Here is a 20,470-nt window from a genome sequence, read left to right on the forward strand (position 1 = left end):
TTCTGGATTTGGCTATAGAATCTAGTGCTAGACGCTCCTGGTAGATAGGGCTTTTGCTATCATAATCTTAGGAAGGAAGTTAACTTCAAATGAAAAAAAAACATTGTAAAATGCGAAATATGCGATATTTTGTAGATACTGAGAAATGAAAATAAAGTGTTCAATGAACAATGTCTGCTACTCTTTTAGTTTTCTTCTAGATCGTTATCTCTAGTACCGCATTGGGGTCAACCGGAAATAACGACCGGTTCCCAGTACTTGCCTAACAAGTTTGAATGACGTAGCTAACGTCACTCGGGTTTGATCGCGTCATTTCTTACGTCAAAAACTAGCTTCATACTCAACCCAAACAGCTTAAATAAACTGTTTGCTGATTGGCTGAAACTAATAATATCAACCAATCAAACTTCGGCTTTTATTTCATAAAGAACACAATGGAATTTTTACTGAATCAAGGTCGGGTGTGTTACAACTGATGCCCGTGTCACTTGGAAAAGGTGTGTTACACTTAAACGACTGCGGCTTAAGTCAGTTGGGAATGGTATGTTACGTTTATACAGCGGTCGAGGATCGGTTAATCAAAATTTTCAAATTCAAGTGCAAGAAATGGGTACGTTGCACCAGTTGGAATGTTGGAAGAATGTATATTCTATGAAACAAAGGAAATGCATATCTATCGGATTCACAAAGATTAATTCCGAACATGACTACTGAGACTGAGACCGACTGAACTGTTGTCACTGACACTGACAGTGACAGGAGTCCCAGTGGGAGTCAAATTGTGACCCAACTCGCCCATAAAAGAAGTTGTGACTAGAGAAATTGCCGTTCGCGTTTAGGGGGGTTCAATTTTAAAGATGCATAACTTCGTTATAAAGATTCTACGCAGATATTTTGGTTTCATTATTTTCGTCTTTCAATTTCAGCAGGTATTATAATTAACTTGGCAATTTTCAGACGCGTTTATTTTTTTTTATTTACAGCGTGTGTTTTTAAAATAATAACATCAAAACATTATTCATGCCAAATTTCAGGGCCCTGTATCTATGCGCAGACACTTTTTGACTCGGCGCCGAAATGCCGTGTTTTCATTTTCTTCTCAGCACGGCTGCCAGACGATATCAATATTCATAACGATTTCGATATCTTTTAATTTTAGATATTTATTATTTTAAGTTTAGCCCATAATAATATTTGTAGTACTATTATTTACTATGTTTTTATTTTGAATACATACTTTCAACTTTTTAATGGGTATTTTATAGTTTTTATTTTAAAAGTTCGTATATTTCTTTTCTTTGTATAATCCGATATTAATAATATCGATATTTTAAAAATATCAATTGCTTTAATTTTATTTCATTTTGCCATCAAGTCATCAAGTTTCTTTTATATGGTTAGATATATTTGTTATCATTTATCCACATTCTCATAATAAAGGTCTTAATTATGGGGCCATTCCATGTCAAGTGGACCAAATTTTCGGAAATTGGGAACCACACCCCTTTTGATTTTCCTCAAACTTTGCTCAATTGAAGATACTTTATGAGACATGAAGAAAACCAAATTTTCAGTTCAGAATATGGATATTTGAATTTTTTTTACAATTTTTTGAAATTTTGTCTAAAAACGCGTCAAAATCAAATTTGCTCGTGGGTCCATTTTTGAGAGGCTATAACTTTTTTATTGTTCAAGCTAACTCTCTCAAATTTGTAAATCCTGTACAACTTTTAGTATAGATTACAATTATTTGAAGGAAAATGGAAATATTTATCAACTTTTAAGAGTTATCTGCCCTTGAATATGGCTCTCCGTGCTGTTCGGCAAAAAAATGATTTTTTTCAATATTTTTTTTCATGACTTTAATGTTTCATTTTTGGTCATTGATGATTTGTATATCATTAAATAACATATGGTCCAACAAAATATAGCAAAAATATGGGTCTGGTACTATAATTTTTCGAACAATAACGCATAGCGTATTGCAACGTTCATCAAAATCGCAAATTTTAGTCAACTTCAAGGCTCAAAATGGTCAAAGATGTCGGCTGGGATTTTTTTCAAAATTTGATATATTGTGCTGATACACTATTTCTATAAGCATATGGAAGCTTTCCTTGTATTTTGAGGTGCTTCATGGTAAAAATCACCGGCAAAGAACCTTAGTATCTCAATCTTAAGTTACAAAGGGGCATAATCAATAAATTATTTAAACCCCCAAAATCGACTTATATTACACTATACAGAAAACAAACAAAGCTTAAAGTATTTGGCTAATAAAGCTAATAAATTCAATGCTTTCAGTTTATTTATTTTTGAAAAAAGTGCGAAATAATGCATTAACAGTTCAATAATTGTAGACTACACACTCATTCAGATATATCAGGATGGCATGAAAGAAAAAAAATATCCAGCTCCTTTAGATTTATCATTTTGTGTGTTGGAATGTTCTCCAGTTAAAAATAGCATGTTAAAAAAGTGAAAACGTTAAAGAAGGAGAAAGGACTTTTTGCTGAACCCGATTCTAAAAGAGGTAAAAGAATAGCAGATGAGATTAAAGAAAAGCGAATTGAATTTTTATAACAACAATGAATATTCACGACTGTGTCCTGGAAAGTCACAATTGATGGGGAAAAAACTAAAGTGCAAAAGCATTTGATACTTGTTAATTTGAATGAACTACATGCGGAACCTTTTTAAAAGTACCCTCAATAACTCAATGTGATATTGGTTTTTATCAAAATTCTGTGAACTTAGGCCCAAATGGTATATTACTGTAGGGCCAAAAGGAATGCATTCAGCTTTTGTTAGTGAAATGCATCAAAATTCAAAGCTAATCATATTAGCTGTTCCTCTGGATAAATTTAACTAATCTGAATAATTACGTAAAATAGTGTGTAATATTGAAAATCCAGAATGTATGCTTCATCGTTGTGAAAAATGTCCTGGAACAGACAATCTGAAAGCATTTCTTAATAATCTCTTTTCTCAAAATGATCTTGATCTCGGTGATATGCTTACATTCAAACAGTGGTGCATACTGACAGAGTTACTTTATTAATACTGGAAGATACTGTTGAAAATATTAATGAGAAAGTCTGCAAAACAATTCATGACCTACACCACATCATTTTTTTTGCAGTCTCAAGCTGCATGTCTAAACCATGTGAAGGACACCCTGAGTGATAATACCGTAGCCATAGTTCTATTAGATTTTGCTGAAAGTTATTCTTTTATCATTCAAGATACTGTCCAAGGACGTCATTGGGACAATGCACAATTGACACCTCATCCTTTTGTTCTATTACAGGGAGAATGGAAAATTAAATCACATTAGTTTTTGTATCGCTAGTGACTATTTATCACAGAACATTGCACCAGTGCACACATTTATGAGACAGGTGGTGGGACATTTGAAGTCATCTCTCCCTAGCATAAATATAGTGATTTACTTCAGTGATGGAGCAGCATCACAATATAAAAACTACAAAACTTTTCAAACCTATGTCATCATCATGAAGATTTTGGATTGCATGCGGAATGTCACTTTTTTGCAACAATCCATGGGGAAATCACCTTGTGATGGAATTATGGGAACTGTGAAACAGTTAGCACCTTGAACAAGTCTACAAGCTCTATATAACAACCAAAACAACTTTATGAATGGTGCTCTAGTGACAAACATGGCATAAGATTTTCATATAAGACTTTTGAAGGAGTGGAAGCTGATTCTATAACCCCACTACATGTTTTGAATCAGCACAGAGAATTCTTGAACTCAGAATCATCAGTGTTGTTTTAGACCAATATCTATTAAAAATACTATCTTTTACTTTTAGTAGAATTTCTGTGGATCATGGCACTACAATTCATTTCTTGATATGAGTATGAGTGAGGATGTCATCCAAATTTCTTTTCGAGTTGGCATGTATGCAGCAGCGATTTATGATCAGAAATGAAAGTGGAATATAGTAACTATAGTTGACTTCTCTGAGGAAAATTCTGATGTTCTGATCAAATTCATGCATCCTGCACAGTCACATTTATATTTGCCACAAAATGAAAGAAATGCTTTCAGATTGTCTGTTGCACATTTTTCACAATGATAATGTATAAATTCTAGATTTTCAACATTACACACTATTTTATTTAATTATTCTGATTAATGAATTTATCCCTAGGAAGAGCTATATATGATTAGTTTTGAATTTTGATGTATTTCACAAACACAAACTGAATGCATTCCTTATGGTCCTACAAATGCACCATTGGGCCTAAGTTCACAGAATTTTGATAAACCAATAACATATTGAGTTATTGAGGGTACTTTTAAAAAGGTTCCGCATGTAGTTCATTCAAATTAACAAGTATCAAATGCTGAAAATTATTTTTCTTGTGTCTAGTCGAATTTGTAATTATGTAACATTTGCGTCATGTTATGAATGTGTTATTTTGAAATTTGTATCTTCCTCTTTATTAATGTAAATGCATTGTCCTTGATAAGACGAACATTTTTGTATACAATCCATTAATAAGACCTCCATATTGACTGTTTTCATCTTTTTTCATTAACGTCACGCGATTTCGGTCACAACTTTCCAATGGTAATTTTGGGGTAAAAATCAGTCTGAAATTTCAGACTTTGAACTGTCGTAACTACATTTCTATTCAAAATAGAAACAAAATTCAAACTGTTTTGTAATCAGTGTTGCCAGCTCTTTCATATGACATTGGTTTCAAGTGTGTGAGTTACAGTTAGATTTTTTGTTAAACTCCCTCTGACACTGTTATAAATAACAATGTTAAATTGAATGAAAGCTTCAATTTAATTATGAAAACAGATAGAATGGACGTTTCGGGTTTCCCTTTATCAACAAACAGGATGAATGAAATACTACAGATGAATGAGATGATGTAGTGGCATTGTTCATGTTAACAACGCCACTACCACATCATCTCATTCATCTGTAGTGCTTCATTCATCCTGTTTGTTGATAAAGGGGAAACCTGAAACATCCATTCTATCTGTTTTTGTAATTACATTGAAGCTGTCATTCAATTTCACATTGTTATTTATTTCTTCGAGCTTCGAGCAGCAATATTTACATTTCTCTGACACTGTGTGTCAATTACTAAGAACAAATATAACCTCGTACCATTAACTAACCCTAATAGGAAAAACAAACACCCTTGCGCTAAGACGTATAACTAATCCTAATAGAAAAAAAAATCCTCCGACCTCGAGCTAACCCTTATAGAAAAAAAATAATAAGGTCTGCACTACCTTTACTTTCGATTTCAATACTTCACAAAACAAAATGGTGGCCAAGAACCAAAACAATAGTCATAGTAGGAAATTTTAAACTTTCACTAATCTATCAAGGTTTATTCTAGAGTTTTTAAAATGCTACTATATATTGACAAATTGAATAAAGAAACGCATGACAAAAGATCCACGGTGAAAATACAAATTGATAGAGATGCTAATGCTAGACAGAGGAGCTTCCGGAAGGCCTCCCCTTCCTGCGATCTCGTCTACTCACCCACCAACATTTGTCTTTTAATGTGGCTTTGTGTCTTTCTTTGTTTTGGAAAGGGACCAGTTGGTTTCAATTTCATTTCTGCACTGTTCTGTACTGTGTGTTCTACTCTCTCATTCTCTCTCTCCCCTCTATCTTCATATATTTTGTCCCTGATCAATCAGCGTCACATAGCTTCAAAACTGTACCTTGGTATCAACTGTTTTTATACTTTTGGTATTTTTCAAAAAATGATTACCTAGTTAGACATTAGATAAGACAGAAATGTCACTTTAATAAATTTTATTTCATTGATTCTACAATTTACAGACCCTTCAAGAAAGAAAGAATTCAATTGAAGTGCAGCGTTTTTTTTTTGTACCTAATACAATCATAATATTGGTGTTTTCATTAGTTAACAGGCATCATCTAACAAAATAATAATCAAAAAACTACCAAAATAATTGGATCCTGAAAAAAAATTGTAGGCACATTATTTAATGTATATATTAAGCTCATGGCAAATTTTATTACTCTAAGTCAAATTTCAAATGCCCATATCCGGGGAGTAATCTTTGCCCACTGAATCGACTGTACTTGAAACTTTTGCCTCAACTTCATAGTCGATTTTCTGATAACTCTGTTTTTACACTCTTCTAACTTTAAACGTTAGTATCTCGGCAACGAGTGATCAGAATTGTTAAAATTTTGTATCAAACTTTTAGGCATGAAATAATCTTTACTTAGATACAATAAACACAGAATTAAAAAACCCGACTTAATACTGTTTTGAGCCGGAAGGGCACAAATGTGTTGAGTATGGTGAAAAGTGGAACTGTCTTATTGATTTATGTGTTTTTGTTTACTTTATTTATTCATCTATTTTGTTATTCATTTTTCTCTTTAGTTATTCATAGAATTGTTGAATTTTTTAACTGGCTGTTAAAATATTTAATATTTGATAATTCCCAACAGATACACCTGATATGAATAAAGACAGTGAGAACCAGCAGCAATGTAGTTTGAGGACTCAAGTATGGGACCGTCTTCAAAGAAGTGAGTCAGTTGTTTAAAATTAATTTGCAGATTAGCGGAATTTATTATTTTATTATTATTATTATTTATTATTATTATTATTATTATTATTATTATTATTATTATTATTATTATTATTATTATTATTATTATTATTATTATTAGTAGTAGTAGTAGTAGTAGTAGTAGTAGTAGTAGTAGTAGTAGTAGTAGTAGTAGTAGTAGTAGTAGTAGTAGCGGGGAAATGAAGGCTGCTACATACAGGCATTCATCTATTTTACTTTACTTATTAATATTATACTACCATATTATGGAAATTACCATAGATCAAGACGAATCAATTGAGCCATCCATGATCAAAATCGGTTAGGTATAAAATGTGTTGACGCGCACAAATAAATTTGACAATAGGGTGGCTGCGAGATAGCATTTCCCAAACGTTAAATTATGACCGATCATAATGCCCAAGTAAGGGGATGGGATGCTTTTAAAAATATGTGGAAGGTGGAAGATCCACGAATCTGAACAACGGCTTGAAAAGCAAGAGGTGGAAAGGCATCGTTTTATGCCCGAGACTGAAATGATTAGCGGCCATAACTGTCTGGAAGGCAATGGCAAACCACCGACATACTCCTTTGCCACAAAACCTGCACATGATGACAAATAAAAGAATAAAAGAACCCGACCGAGCTGGGCCCCCCAGAGCCACCAGGGTCAAATTTCCTGGGGAAGGAATTATCCAGACAGGAAGGACATCAGGAGATGACGAAGTTAGCCGAAACCTGCAAAGGAGGTTGACTTCCGAGGCAGATGAACCAAACTGTTCTGTTGACGCTTCAATTGGAATGGATAGAAAAGCAGAAAACGGGAAAAGTAAAGAATGGAGAAAGAAAACTAAAAACAATAACAAAAGAAAAAAAAATGCACCATCACAATGGGCACATGGAATAGTCGAACATTACTAGAACAAGGAAAACTCCATTTGCTTACGAAAGAACTCGAATATAAAGGCATCAGTATCACTGGACTATGTGAATGTCGATGGAAGAAGGGCAGTGGACATTTCAACCACGAAGAACACCTTGTCATATACAGCGGGGGAAACAAGGGACAGGCAGGAATTGCTATAATCCTTGACCGCCAAGCTAAAAATAGCCTGATAAGCTACAACCCTGTATCTGAAAGAATACTTGTTATGCGCCTAGATATGAAACCAGTAACAACCACCATCATACAGGTCTATGCTCCAATGTCAACACATAACGAGGAAGAAATTGAAATGTTCTACGACCAGTTACAATCAGTAAAAAAAGAAGTAAAACCTCGAGATGCCCTCATTATCACGGGTGACTTTAATGCAAAAGTTGGTGAGGGTGCCAACAAGGACAGAGGATTAGGCCCACACGGTCTGGGTATAAACAATTACTCAGAGGAACACCTTCTCACCTTCACACAAACCAACAATCTTATGATTCTCAACACCTGGTTCAAACGACACGCTAGAAGGAAATACACCTGGACCTCACCGGATGGACTCACAGAGAACCAGATAGACTACATTTTAACCAGTAAGAGGTGGTTTACACGTTTCTCTGATTGCACAACAAAACCAGGTGCAGACTGTGACACCGACCATATCCTCCTGACAGCAAAATTTAAGATAAAAGGTTTTAGACAGAGAAAAACAGAAGCACAGGTGATCCGATATGACACAGATAAACTACAAAAGCCAGGTTTGTTGCTGAAACAGAGAACCGATTTGAGGCCCTCTGTGACATCCAAGATGAAAAAACACCACAAGATCTATGGATAGATATGAAGAATATATATCATGAAACAGCAGACTCTATCCTTGGACGAAAACAAAAGAAAAAGACAAAACCATGGATAAGCGAAGAAACTCTGGCTAACAGTAAAAGAGAAGCCAGATTAAAGGACAAATGGAAGAATACAAATAACTGAAAGGACATGTCAAAAAACAAATCAAAGAAGATAAACAAGCCTGGCTAAAAAGGGTATGTCATAACATAAATCTATTTGATCGTTGCATTATGTCAAAGGAAATGTATGATAAAATCAATACACTGAAACAAAAACAGTTCAAACGTAACCAATTGACAATAAAAGACTCTCAAGAACATACCCTAACAAATCCTGAACAAATCATGATGCGATGGAAGGAGTACTGAAACAAAAACAGTTCAAACGTAACCAATTGACAATAAAAGACTCTCAAGAACATACCCTAACAAATCCTGAACAAATCATGATGCGATGGAAGGAGTACCGAGAACAACTCTTCAAATCACATCAGGCAAAGGACATAAACTTTCAAAACAACATAGAACCAAAAGAGCCAGCACCAATGATACATGGATATAGAAAAGGCTTTATCAAGACTAAAGAATGGTAAATCTCCGTGATTGGACAGCATCCCAGCAGAACTTATAAAAGCGAATGGAGAACATGCGGTGAAGATCCTACACTCACTATACTGCAAGATCTGGGAGACATGTCGATGGCCAGAGGAATGGAAACAACAAGAAATTTTAATGCTAGATAAATCAGGAGACACAAGGGAGTGCAGCAATTACAGAACCATAGCACTCCTAGTCATGCTAGTAAAATCATGGTCTATGTCATCCTAGAAAGATTAAAAGTTAAAATAGAAACAGAACTAGCAGAGGAACAGGCAAGTTTCAGACCAGAAAGAGGTACTGGAGACATGCTCTGTGGAATTCAAGTCATCATAGAAAAACTAAATCAAATTCATAAAGAAGCATACATCATCTTTATAGATTACAGCAAAGGGTTTGACAGTGTTGAACATGAACAACTTTTTCAGACCCTACACGACATGGGTTTCCCATCACATCTTGTTGCCCTCACACAATCTTTATACACAAACCAAGAACTTAGAATTCGCTGGAACAACAAACACCGAATGCTTCACAATAGGAGCAGGTGTAAGACAAGGTTTTATTCTGTCACCACACTTATTCAGCACATACACTGAACAAATAATGAGAGAAGCAGCTGCTGAAAATTTTGGAATTAAAATAGGAGGTGGAAAAATATCAAATCTCAGATATGCAGATGACACCGCAATCCTTACTAACAACCACACAGAGGCAACAAGTTTCATTAATGATCTAAACAATGCAGGTGAGCTTAAAGGCCTAAAAATAAATACCAGAAAGGCAAAATACATGCAAATCGGAGAAGTTAAAGATCAAGCCATACTCATTAAAAGCGAAGAGATTGAAGGTGTGTCTCATTTTAAATATTTGGGATCCATTAAAACGCAAAATGGCGATTGCTCAATGGATATAAATAACAGAATTGCAATGGCAAAGAAAAGAATGACCTCTCTAATTAATATATGGAAAGACAAATCCATTCGACAACATTTGAAAATAAAATTATTAAAAGTATTGGTGTGGACAGTGATGACCTAAGGCGCAGAAAGATGGACCCTCAATAACAAAGACATGAAACGTATAAACTGCTGAAATGTGGTTTTATAAGAAGGATGATGAGGATAAGCTGGAGGGAAAAAAGAACAAATAAAAGCATCTTAGAAGAGCTGGAAGTCATGCCAGAGCTATTAAGTATAGTCAAAAGGAGAAAACTCAGTTTTTACAATCATATATCCCGAAACCCATGCACGATGAAAGATGTGATACAGGGGAAAATGGAGGGAAAACGAAGAAGGGGAAGACCTAGGCCTACCTATTAAAAAAACATCCTAGAATGGACAGAAATGAATGGAAGGGAACTTTGTCATCACAAAGTGCGGGCAGCCAATGTCAATGAGAGCGATGCTGGATAGTGAGTGAGTGATAGTTCAAACATGGACCTCAAGGAAAATACCTCCATCATCGTAGCAGCGACATCTATTTCAATTAGTAGACTTTGCATCCTAGAGATAAAATCCTAATTTAGAAGTGTACAAATTAATACAAATAACATGACGTGTATGAAGGGACATATTAGTCTAAACATAAGAGTTATGTAATTTTAAATTATTATACTACTGTATTGTGGAAATTAACATAGATCGAGATGAATCTTTTGAGCCATCAGTGGCCAAACTTATGGTAAACCCGAAGGTCAAAGGTTATGGACTCATTTGTACGACTCATTAGATGTTCTAAAAAAAAACATTTGAATGAACAGACAAAGGAATTACCCTTAATTTAAGAAAGGTTTGCAAGATACTCGTACAGTATATCAAACTGTGAAAAATAGCTTTATAATATTTATCATTTTTAGATTTGCCAGTAATTCAATGTTCAATGATAAAAATTTGACATTGGCATTACGGAGCAATGTTGATCCCCAACCCTATTTTTTAAAAAATAGGTTATCACTGTTGTTGTTATTATTTTTATTAGATACTATTAATATTGACATTCGTAATTATGATGATAATAATAATAATGATAATAAAACAGTCCAAGATGGTTTATTGTGATGGCTTGTTTCCCGACAAATCGTCCCAATTAAGCGGCTGCCATGAAATAGAGCAATTTTCAGATTAACCATAGTTTTTTACCAACTGCCTTACATCACTTTGCATGTCCGTTATTGCAACAATGTCATAATGAAAAACAAAAGACACCTTACTCTACTTCAAACAATGAGAGACAAATCTAACTGCGCAAAACCGGCACCAAATATGCTGTGCATAATGCATTGTCCACCGATTCATCTCATTGAATGAACAAAGCATTTGGTGGTGACACCCTTGAACGAACAAACCGTTTGATGGTCACACCCTAGAACAAACAAAGCATCACTCATTACCCATGACAACAATGGTCAGTTTACGAATCTATCATCATTGCCATTGATCCATGACAATGAACGTGACGATGGCAGTCGATGACACTGACAATGGGCACAGGTAAATTTGTGTATTCACATTACTGTGATGACTATGAGGAACCCTAAAGAGGAGATACAGATAAATTCTATTGTTAACACCTCTATGATGAATGGTGCGACCACACACTCAATTGACGGTTCCATTAGGCTAATTTGCATTTTATGAATGATTGAAGACAACGAAAGAGCTCTTTTATGGGGACAGCCATTGTCAAATTTTGTCTCCATTAAGCACCGGGTCGTCCCAATTAAGCGGCAAGGATTACTTTATATAGACATAAATTACATTCCCAAGGAATCGTCGCAATAAAGTGGCAGTCCCAATTAAGCAACGTCCCAATATAAGCTTGGACTGTAATATTATTATTATTAATAATAATAATAAATAATAATAATAATAATAATAATAATAATAATAATAATAATAATAATAATAATGATAAATAATGATAATAATGATAATAATAATAATAGTAATAAATAATAATAATAGTAATAATAATAATAATAATATAATAATAATAATATAATAATAATAATAATAATAATAATAATAATAATAAATAATAATAATAATAATAATAATAATATTAATGATGAGGATAATAATAATAATAATAATAATAATAATAATAATAATAATAATAATAATAATAATAATAATAATAATAGTAATAGTAATAATTGTTATAGACTTATACATCAAGTTACTCTAGGAAAGAGTTGCTCCCCTTTGTTATTAGCTAATTGATTTTAATTACAACTTAATTAGCTATTATTCATTAAGTCCATTGTTTAAAATATTACTTGGGCTTACAAATATCAGAGTGGCATGACTTAGAGAAGGATGCACTCTTTGTTTCTTAATTTCCATATTTGAGTTATTTATACCGTTTTTCGTACTTACAATATAATAAAACTGTTTTCTCACATAAACACTTCTGAGTGGAGTGATTCCACAATATTAATCTGTCAGAAACACAATAATAATAATAGTAGGCTAATTACTTGATGATTGGCAACTAAAGAGCGTCTTCCCTGACTGAATATCAAAAAAATGTCTGGACGTGGCGTTGTGTTATTGTGTTATAGTGTTTCTAGGATTTAATTTAGACCTTTTTAGTTTTAGTTCTTTCCTTTTTTTTTTTTTTGTTTTATTGTTTAGGTTTGTTTGTTTTTTTGTTTGTTTTTCTTTTTTCCTTACCCTTTTATTTTCTTAGCCGGTAGGGAACTTCGTTAGTGAATTTAGTTAGAATGTGCCTATCTGTGCCTAAAATTTAAAACAACTGGATGGTGTAAGTATACGGAAGACCTCCCAAGAAACACCAGTGTTTTTTTTTTTTTTGTTTTGTTTTTTCCCTTCAAACATTTGTCCAACTCCACTCGCACTACCCCTTACCTAAGCAAGTGAGTCCATACCTAACAACCCTCTAGCCCCCCCCCCCCCCCCCTTTTTTTTTTTTTTAAATAAATATTACCACAAGAGGGGGATATCCCCCTACGATTTTGCATTTACACCTTCTTCTCTCTCCTTCTCTTTCTCTTTCCGGGCCTCCATGGCGGTTCACCCCAACGTAGTTGTGGTGAAATTATCCGCAGAGGATCTTAAGTTCAATGGGCCTCATCCGCCAAATACGGTTGAGGTCTTTTTAAAAGGACCTGAAACAAATCAGGCCAACCATCTTAAGATCAAGCTGGCCCTCAATAACATGGGGGTCAGTTTAGACGATATTGCGGGAGTCTACCGGTTCATGGACGCCCGCAAATATTACGTCACCTTCGAGGAAGGAAGGGAGTCAGAGGTGGAAAAACTACACGGCGTAGTGCACCCCCACCCAACCCTAAAAATAAACCTCCACATCAGGGATGTTAACAAATCCCTGGTGTCGGGGGTATTGAAATGGGTGGCTCCCTCCGTCAAGGAAGGCGGCCTCACCAGGGCCCTCGCCCCCTTCGCCAAGCCCGGCACCATCGTTGTCGGCAAACCCAGACGGGACGAGCTGGACTCGTATACGTTCCGTCTGGAGAAGATAGATGGGGTAGAAATACCCCATTATCTAAAATTTGAGGTAGGTGGCGCCTTCCACCACGTAAAAGTGCACATTCCTGGGCGTGTGCCGGCATGCTCCACATGCTACAATGTGGGGCACCCTTTCTACTTGTGCCCTACTAGAGCACGGTATGCACCAGGAGTGAATTCAGCACGAAATCCCACTATCCCTCCTCCTTTTCCATCTTCACCTACTGGTTCTGTCACGCCTTCCGGCAACCCCCTGCCGGACGCACCATCCCAATCCCAAGAACCTTGGAACCAGGTAGTAAAAAAGGGAAAGAAACACACAACACAACACTCCAACACACAAAAAAACAACAACACACCAAATACACCACTACTCACAAGCTACACCACTAAACCACAGACACCAAACACAAACCCTCAAGACAACACTCCAAAAGATACCAACACAACAAAAACTGCACCAATGAAACAACTAGAACAGGAACCACACAACTCCCCATACACACCAAAACGAACGTCATCCATGACAAATCTACACCAACACACCACACCAACACCAGTAATAATCCCTTTAGAAAGGGCAACATCACCCCCACCCCCATCCACACCCCCCAACCCCAATAGCAAACCCAAAAACTCTCCCCCAAAAAATACAACCACACCATCGCCCTTCAAAGCACACACTTCACTCACACGATCACCACCTGGGGCTTGCCCAAGAGCACGAAAAAATCACAGAACACACTACCCAATACCTACACAAACACATGCATACACACCCCACCAAAGAAGCTCTTCCCTCAAGAGGAAGACTCCACCCATCCAAAACATCGAGAGGGAAAGGTCACTACCCAGACCACCACGACACATGGGAGACACACACCCCAATACTTAAACAAAACAATACACACACTAAACCCAGACATGCAGCCTACAGTCCACACATATATACCTACATACAAACGCAACTCTAGATACAACAAACACACCACCTCTAGAGAACAAACAAAATCATACACTAAAAACAAACCATACAAAATAAAAACACCCTACAAAGAGGATGACCCCCCACCATTGACAATCATAACACTCAACATCAGAGGCATGAGACAGAAAATACAAGACATTAAAAATCTAATAAGGAAACAAAGACCAGACTTCTTACTGTTACAAGAAACGAACATACACGACAAATTCACACAAGAACGAACACTTCTCGAACTCAAACCAGAAGTTAAAAATATATTTTGGACAATCGACAAGAAAAAAAGAAACTGTAGAGGAGTAGCCATAATAAAAATCTCCGACAATTGGACTGTTACCCAACACGACCATGACAACACAGGACGAATAGGGAAAATAGACGTGACTCAAGACGGCTACAAATTCCAAATTTACAACATCTACGGACCTGCCTCAAGAACGGACGAAAAAAAGACAACTTTCTTAGACTTAGAGAAAAGAATAGAAATAAACCCATCAACACCCATCATCCTAGCAGGGGATTTCAATAATACACTACACCCCCGCGACACAACTCACCATAGAACACAACAAACAGTCATAGACAAACAAATATTACAACGAATTTTAGAAAAACACAATCTAACAGATACATACAGAGAAACATTCCCACTCGGGAAAGAAACCACCTTTAAATCATTCGCAAACACAGGATCCAGACTCGACAAAATATACATATCCAAAACAACCCCAATAACAGAAATTAAACACATAGAGAACACACTAGACTACACAGACCACAAAGCTGTCTACGCCCAGTACGGCACCCAAATTACAAGACCCAAACAAAAAAGTGCCTACTGGAAATTCAACAACAGTCTCCTGCAGGACCATTATTACATACAATACATGACCGACATCATATTAGACTATACGGACAACATACCAAATGACAACATCCGAGAATGGTGGGACACCCTCAAACAGACCATACAAACGCTAACACAAATGATAGAGAGAAAAGTACAAGACAAAACCAACAGAAAGGAAACAAAGTACAAAACAATCATCAACATAGACAGGGCGCGTGACAACAAAACAGAAATACAAACACAACCACATGTTACTAAAGCAATAGAAAAACTGAAAGAAATTGAACAAAGAAAATTCAGAGGCCACAAAGTAAGAAGCACATACAAAACACGCAACGACTACACTGATTTAAACGACACAATAGCACGAATAGAAAACGAACTACACAATAGACGACATATAGACAAAATCAGAACAACAGATGGGCAAATAACAAAAAACGAGACAGAAATCCTTGAGACCTACAATTTTTACAAACAACTATACACAAGTGGCGAAATATCAACAGATATACAAGACCACTACACCGATTATACAAAGAAGTTGACAGACGAACAGAAAGAACAATTAGATACAGAGATCACAATAGAAGACCTACAACACAGCCTAGAGAACATGAACACAAACAAATCCCCAGGCCCCGATGGACTAACAGTAGAATTCTACAAAAGTTTCTTCCCTCTCCTTAAAAAACCCCTCCTAGAACTGACTAAAGAAATACACAAAGAAGGACAATTAACGAACAGCCAAAAGATATCATACATAACCCTCATACCCAAAGAAAGCAACACAACAGACGTCAAACAATACAGACCCATATCCCTCCTAAACACCGACTACAAAATTATAGCGAAAACTTTAAGCAACAAAATCAAAACTCACCTACCCCAACTGATAGACAAAGAACAAACATGTAGCATAAAAAACAGAACAATAGAACAACACACAAACTTCATCAGAGACCTTATAGGATACGTAAAACAGACACACACACACGCATACATTTTGTCCATCGATCAAGAGAAAGCTTTCGATAGATTAGAACACAGTTTCTTACACAAAATATTAGAACACAACAACATAGGTCCTTATTACAGAAGATGGATAAAAATACTATACAACAACCCCTCCAGCTGTGTAATAGTCAATCAAAAAGTATCTGATCCCTTCAAAATCGGTCGGTCAGTACGACAGGGTTGCCCTCTCTCGGCCCAACTATACATCTTATGTCTCGAAACCGTTTTGGAAAAAATTAGGAGAAACCCGAAAATTAAAGGCACCAGAATTCCCGGAAAAGCCAACAAAAAACTCATCGCGTATGCCGATGATGCAACCCTAATTCCGAGAGATATACCTAGCATACACAAAATTTTAGAAACTTTCAAAAATTTCGGCCTCGCTAGTGGTGCCAAACTAAATATTAAAAAGACCAAAATCATGAATCTCGGTCCCGAACCCTTAGAAACCGAAAAAGCCCAGATACCCGACATGCAATGGGTTAACCAAATTAAAATCCTCGGAATAACGTACTGTCAAAGACACACGACACCCAAACACATCTGGAGTGGAATTGTACACAATATAGACAAGAAACTACATTCATATACATACATCAAAGCCAATATATTCGATAGAACCAGGATAGTGAACACCTACATTATTCCAAAAATCTTATACTACATCAAAATCTTCAAACCTCCGTTCACCACAATAAAGAAATTAGAAAGACGCATAGACACATTTATACTACAAGACGCAAAACCCATTCCACACGAAATACTCACACTTCCCACAGAATCAGGCGGCACAGGACTAAAATGTATTAAAAGAACCTTAGACACAACTAAGATCAGATATATAGACAAAATAATACAAGAATCGACAGGAAATAAATTCGGGTCATACTACTTAGGGACACGACTAACACAATTTAAAAAGATCGACCACACACTCCCCCATTTCGGAGGTAAGACACTCCCTCCTTTTTACAAAGAATTCGTAGGACTATTAAACAAATACCCAGACACAATAAATAAACAATTAGACAGTAAACAGATATACAGAACAATAAACACACCAAACAAACGCAGAGAACAAGACCTAATGCACGCATCAGGACTAACTTTAGATAACATGAGAGTGGCCTCAGAAAACTTACATAAACATGATACTTCTAGATACAGTAAGCATATAACATACAGACTGATGTTCAACGCCTTACCAACAAACAACACGCCCAGATGCGCCTTATGCCGAGCGCTTTGTCCAACACAAAATGTACACATTTTCACAAACTGCATTAAAACAAAAACACTGACTAGAGCCACAATAAACACAATACAAAAAACAATACGACAACCCATACATACAGAAATAGCATTTAGACATAATATCATCCCCAAAACTGACAATGCAACACATGAAATAAACATACACATCCTAGCAGCAGCAAGACAAGCGATTTGGACTGCATGGATGGGTCAAGTACACAGACAAAACACCACGAATACCGACATGTCATTAATATTTCTTAACATAATATAAAAGAAATACAAAAACGATTTAGATAAAGAGAGAGAAACAAGATGGAACAAATATACCGACCTAATAGCACAATTCAGATAGATGACCTTCCACCGAGACATTTCAACTCTCTGCACCACACCCACAACCTGACCCTACCCCTCCCCTCCGCCCCCCCCCCCCCCCCCCCTAGCTAGCTTTACAAACTTTATTTATACATATATTATTTACACCTCTATTATCGATCATTTACCTGACTGATCACTTACTATTATATATTCCTACCCCTAGTATTTAGTTATTCCTCCTTCCCTTACTTTTGCTGTAGTATTATCCTTTTCTATATTAACTTCCCCTTTCGCCCCCTCTACCACACTGATATAGCCATAAAATTTTCACCAACTTCACTGCCAAACAACCTACCTACAACCTAGTTACAAACAACGAGGTGCGTCCATGTCTATTCTTACCCCCCCCCCCCCCCCCCCCCCTTTCTCTCTCAGCATTGATAATGATACACAACCCGATGAATCGATCATCCTTCTCCTAACTCTTCGGCCTCCGGAATAATATAATCAGAACCATTCTGTATATAACTAATTCTAACCTTTTCCTTTGTTTCTACCCACACACCCCCCCCCCCCTCCCCCACACAGTACATCCAATCCTACCCCACATCTAGATAGATAATACAGACAGCCCCTTTCCCATCACCCTGATACAAACGGAGACGGAAAAGAATACCAACATAAACGATAGAAGATCTCGCCAAGGAAAAATGCAGAGTACCACCTTTTTTGTATTTTTATTTATCTGATTGCAAAACTATAGCTAGAGTAGAGAACACAGACCCTATTTCGGCTCTAAAAGATCATGTGGCAGATAAAACCATCTAATAATAAATGATACTAATACTAACATACAAAACAACATCCCCCCCCCCCCCCCCCCCCCGCCTAAAAATTCCCACTTATACTAAACTCAACAAAATAACAATAACAAACCTCCAAGGAAAGGACGTGACACAAGTGTTTAGTAAGATATAATCCCCTTTTTTTTTTTTTTTTTTTCCGATGCGGACCTGGCGCAACGGCCCACGGCAGGGACGGCGCGGGGCAATGTGTGTGCCGCGCAGCATGCCGGAGGGGTCTAGTCCCGCCCAACCCGCCTGAAGCGCGGCTGAAACAATTGCACTGCGGCGTCTAGACTGCCGTGGACCACATGTATGCAGATGAGATCAGTCGGGGCCGACTCGGAAAGAAGAATATTTACAATATTTATAATATTAAAACGTCCACCTTGTACACCCACAGTCACAACTGCCCCCCCCCCCCCCCACCCCACGATTCTAACCTTATCGAAAAATTAACCATATTCATAGAATAATAAAATAACCAATGCTGCATAGGGAAAGACCACGTGCACAGTAGTTGAAGCAGCGAATGACGCTCGGCTAGAGAGCGGGAAAGTGGGTGGCCACCCTTGGACTCCTAAGGGAGCAAGGGAATAGGTTACTAACAAATTAATCAAAAGTTTCCTTTTAAAAGCATAACCACCTTCATCACCAGCTCCAATCTACTCCCATAATTTAGCAATAGCCCAAGAACATCAACCGACCACAACAATTAATAAACCCACAAGACGTTTGACCCGTGTATTCAACATCCCAACAACAGAAGCAATTCAGAAACCTCCCCCCCCCCCCCCCCCCCCCCCCCTACATCCAACCTAAAACCTAAACCTAACCACATTTCCACAATAACCCCATATTACAGAAGTTCGAATATTCCGATCAGCTGATAGGCTGCAGCCTTTCAACTCCCACCAATCAAAACCCTCAGAATCCAACACCCCCCCCCCCCCCCTACTAAACCTCTGCCAGTCCCAGACAATTTATCTAAACAACATTACAAACAGCCCTGAATCATCAATAAACCGATTGGTACAGGATCTCTGTCATCCACCAATCACAACAACACATTTTATCCACTATCCACATCCAACCATGATCAGCTTTTAATTGTTAATTTAAATCATCTAAAAAAGTAACAAAATTTATTACAACCCACCAACCCAATATATCCTCTAACTGACCAACTGACCAATTAACCCCCCACCCTCCATGAACGCGTTAGGCAACATTAATATTTCAACCATTATTTCATAAAAAAAAAAAAAAAAAATTTATCATAACGAACGATACAGAAGCAGTTAATGCCAATGCCTTTCTACTGCTACTACTACTAAACACATAATAATTAACCTAACAAATACAATTTTTTACTAATTAAGAGGGTCATTAGATAGGATGGCCTGGGTCTAAAAAAAAAAAAAAAATAATAATAATAATAATAATAATAATAATAATAATAATAATAATAATAATAATAATAATAATAATAATAATAATAATAATAATAATAATGATGATGATGATACTAATAATAATCATGATTTCTTAATGTATTTATTCCAGCTGGCTATGCAAGTCTGGCTACAGAATCGACTGTGAGTCAAATTATAGAGATGTTGATGAATGACACACTGGAATCGGAGGAAAAGCTTGCTGCTCTTTGATATCAAACTGTAGAATGTCAAGCAATCATGTTTTCTCAATAGTATATAATTGGGTATTTCGTAGATAAGA

General features: G+C 36.4%; 1 long non-coding RNA gene across 1 annotated transcript; it reads left to right on the top strand.

Annotated features, from left to right (window-relative positions):
* Positions 1-294: 294 nt before the first annotated feature.
* LOC144973851 (uncharacterized) lies at positions 295-20,400 on the top strand. The gene is made up of 3 exons (XR_013645626.1): positions 295-610; positions 6,495-6,575; positions 20,300-20,400. It is a non-coding gene; the product is annotated as an uncharacterized LOC144973851 (long non-coding RNA).
* Positions 20,401-20,470: the final 70 nt, after the last annotated feature.

This window comes from Berghia stephanieae, chromosome 5, assembly GCF_034508935.2.
Source record: "Berghia stephanieae isolate SIO BIC M18660-M18661 chromosome 5, UCSD_Bste_1.3, whole genome shotgun sequence".
NCBI lineage: Eukaryota > Metazoa > Mollusca > Gastropoda > Nudibranchia > Aeolidiidae > Berghia > Berghia stephanieae.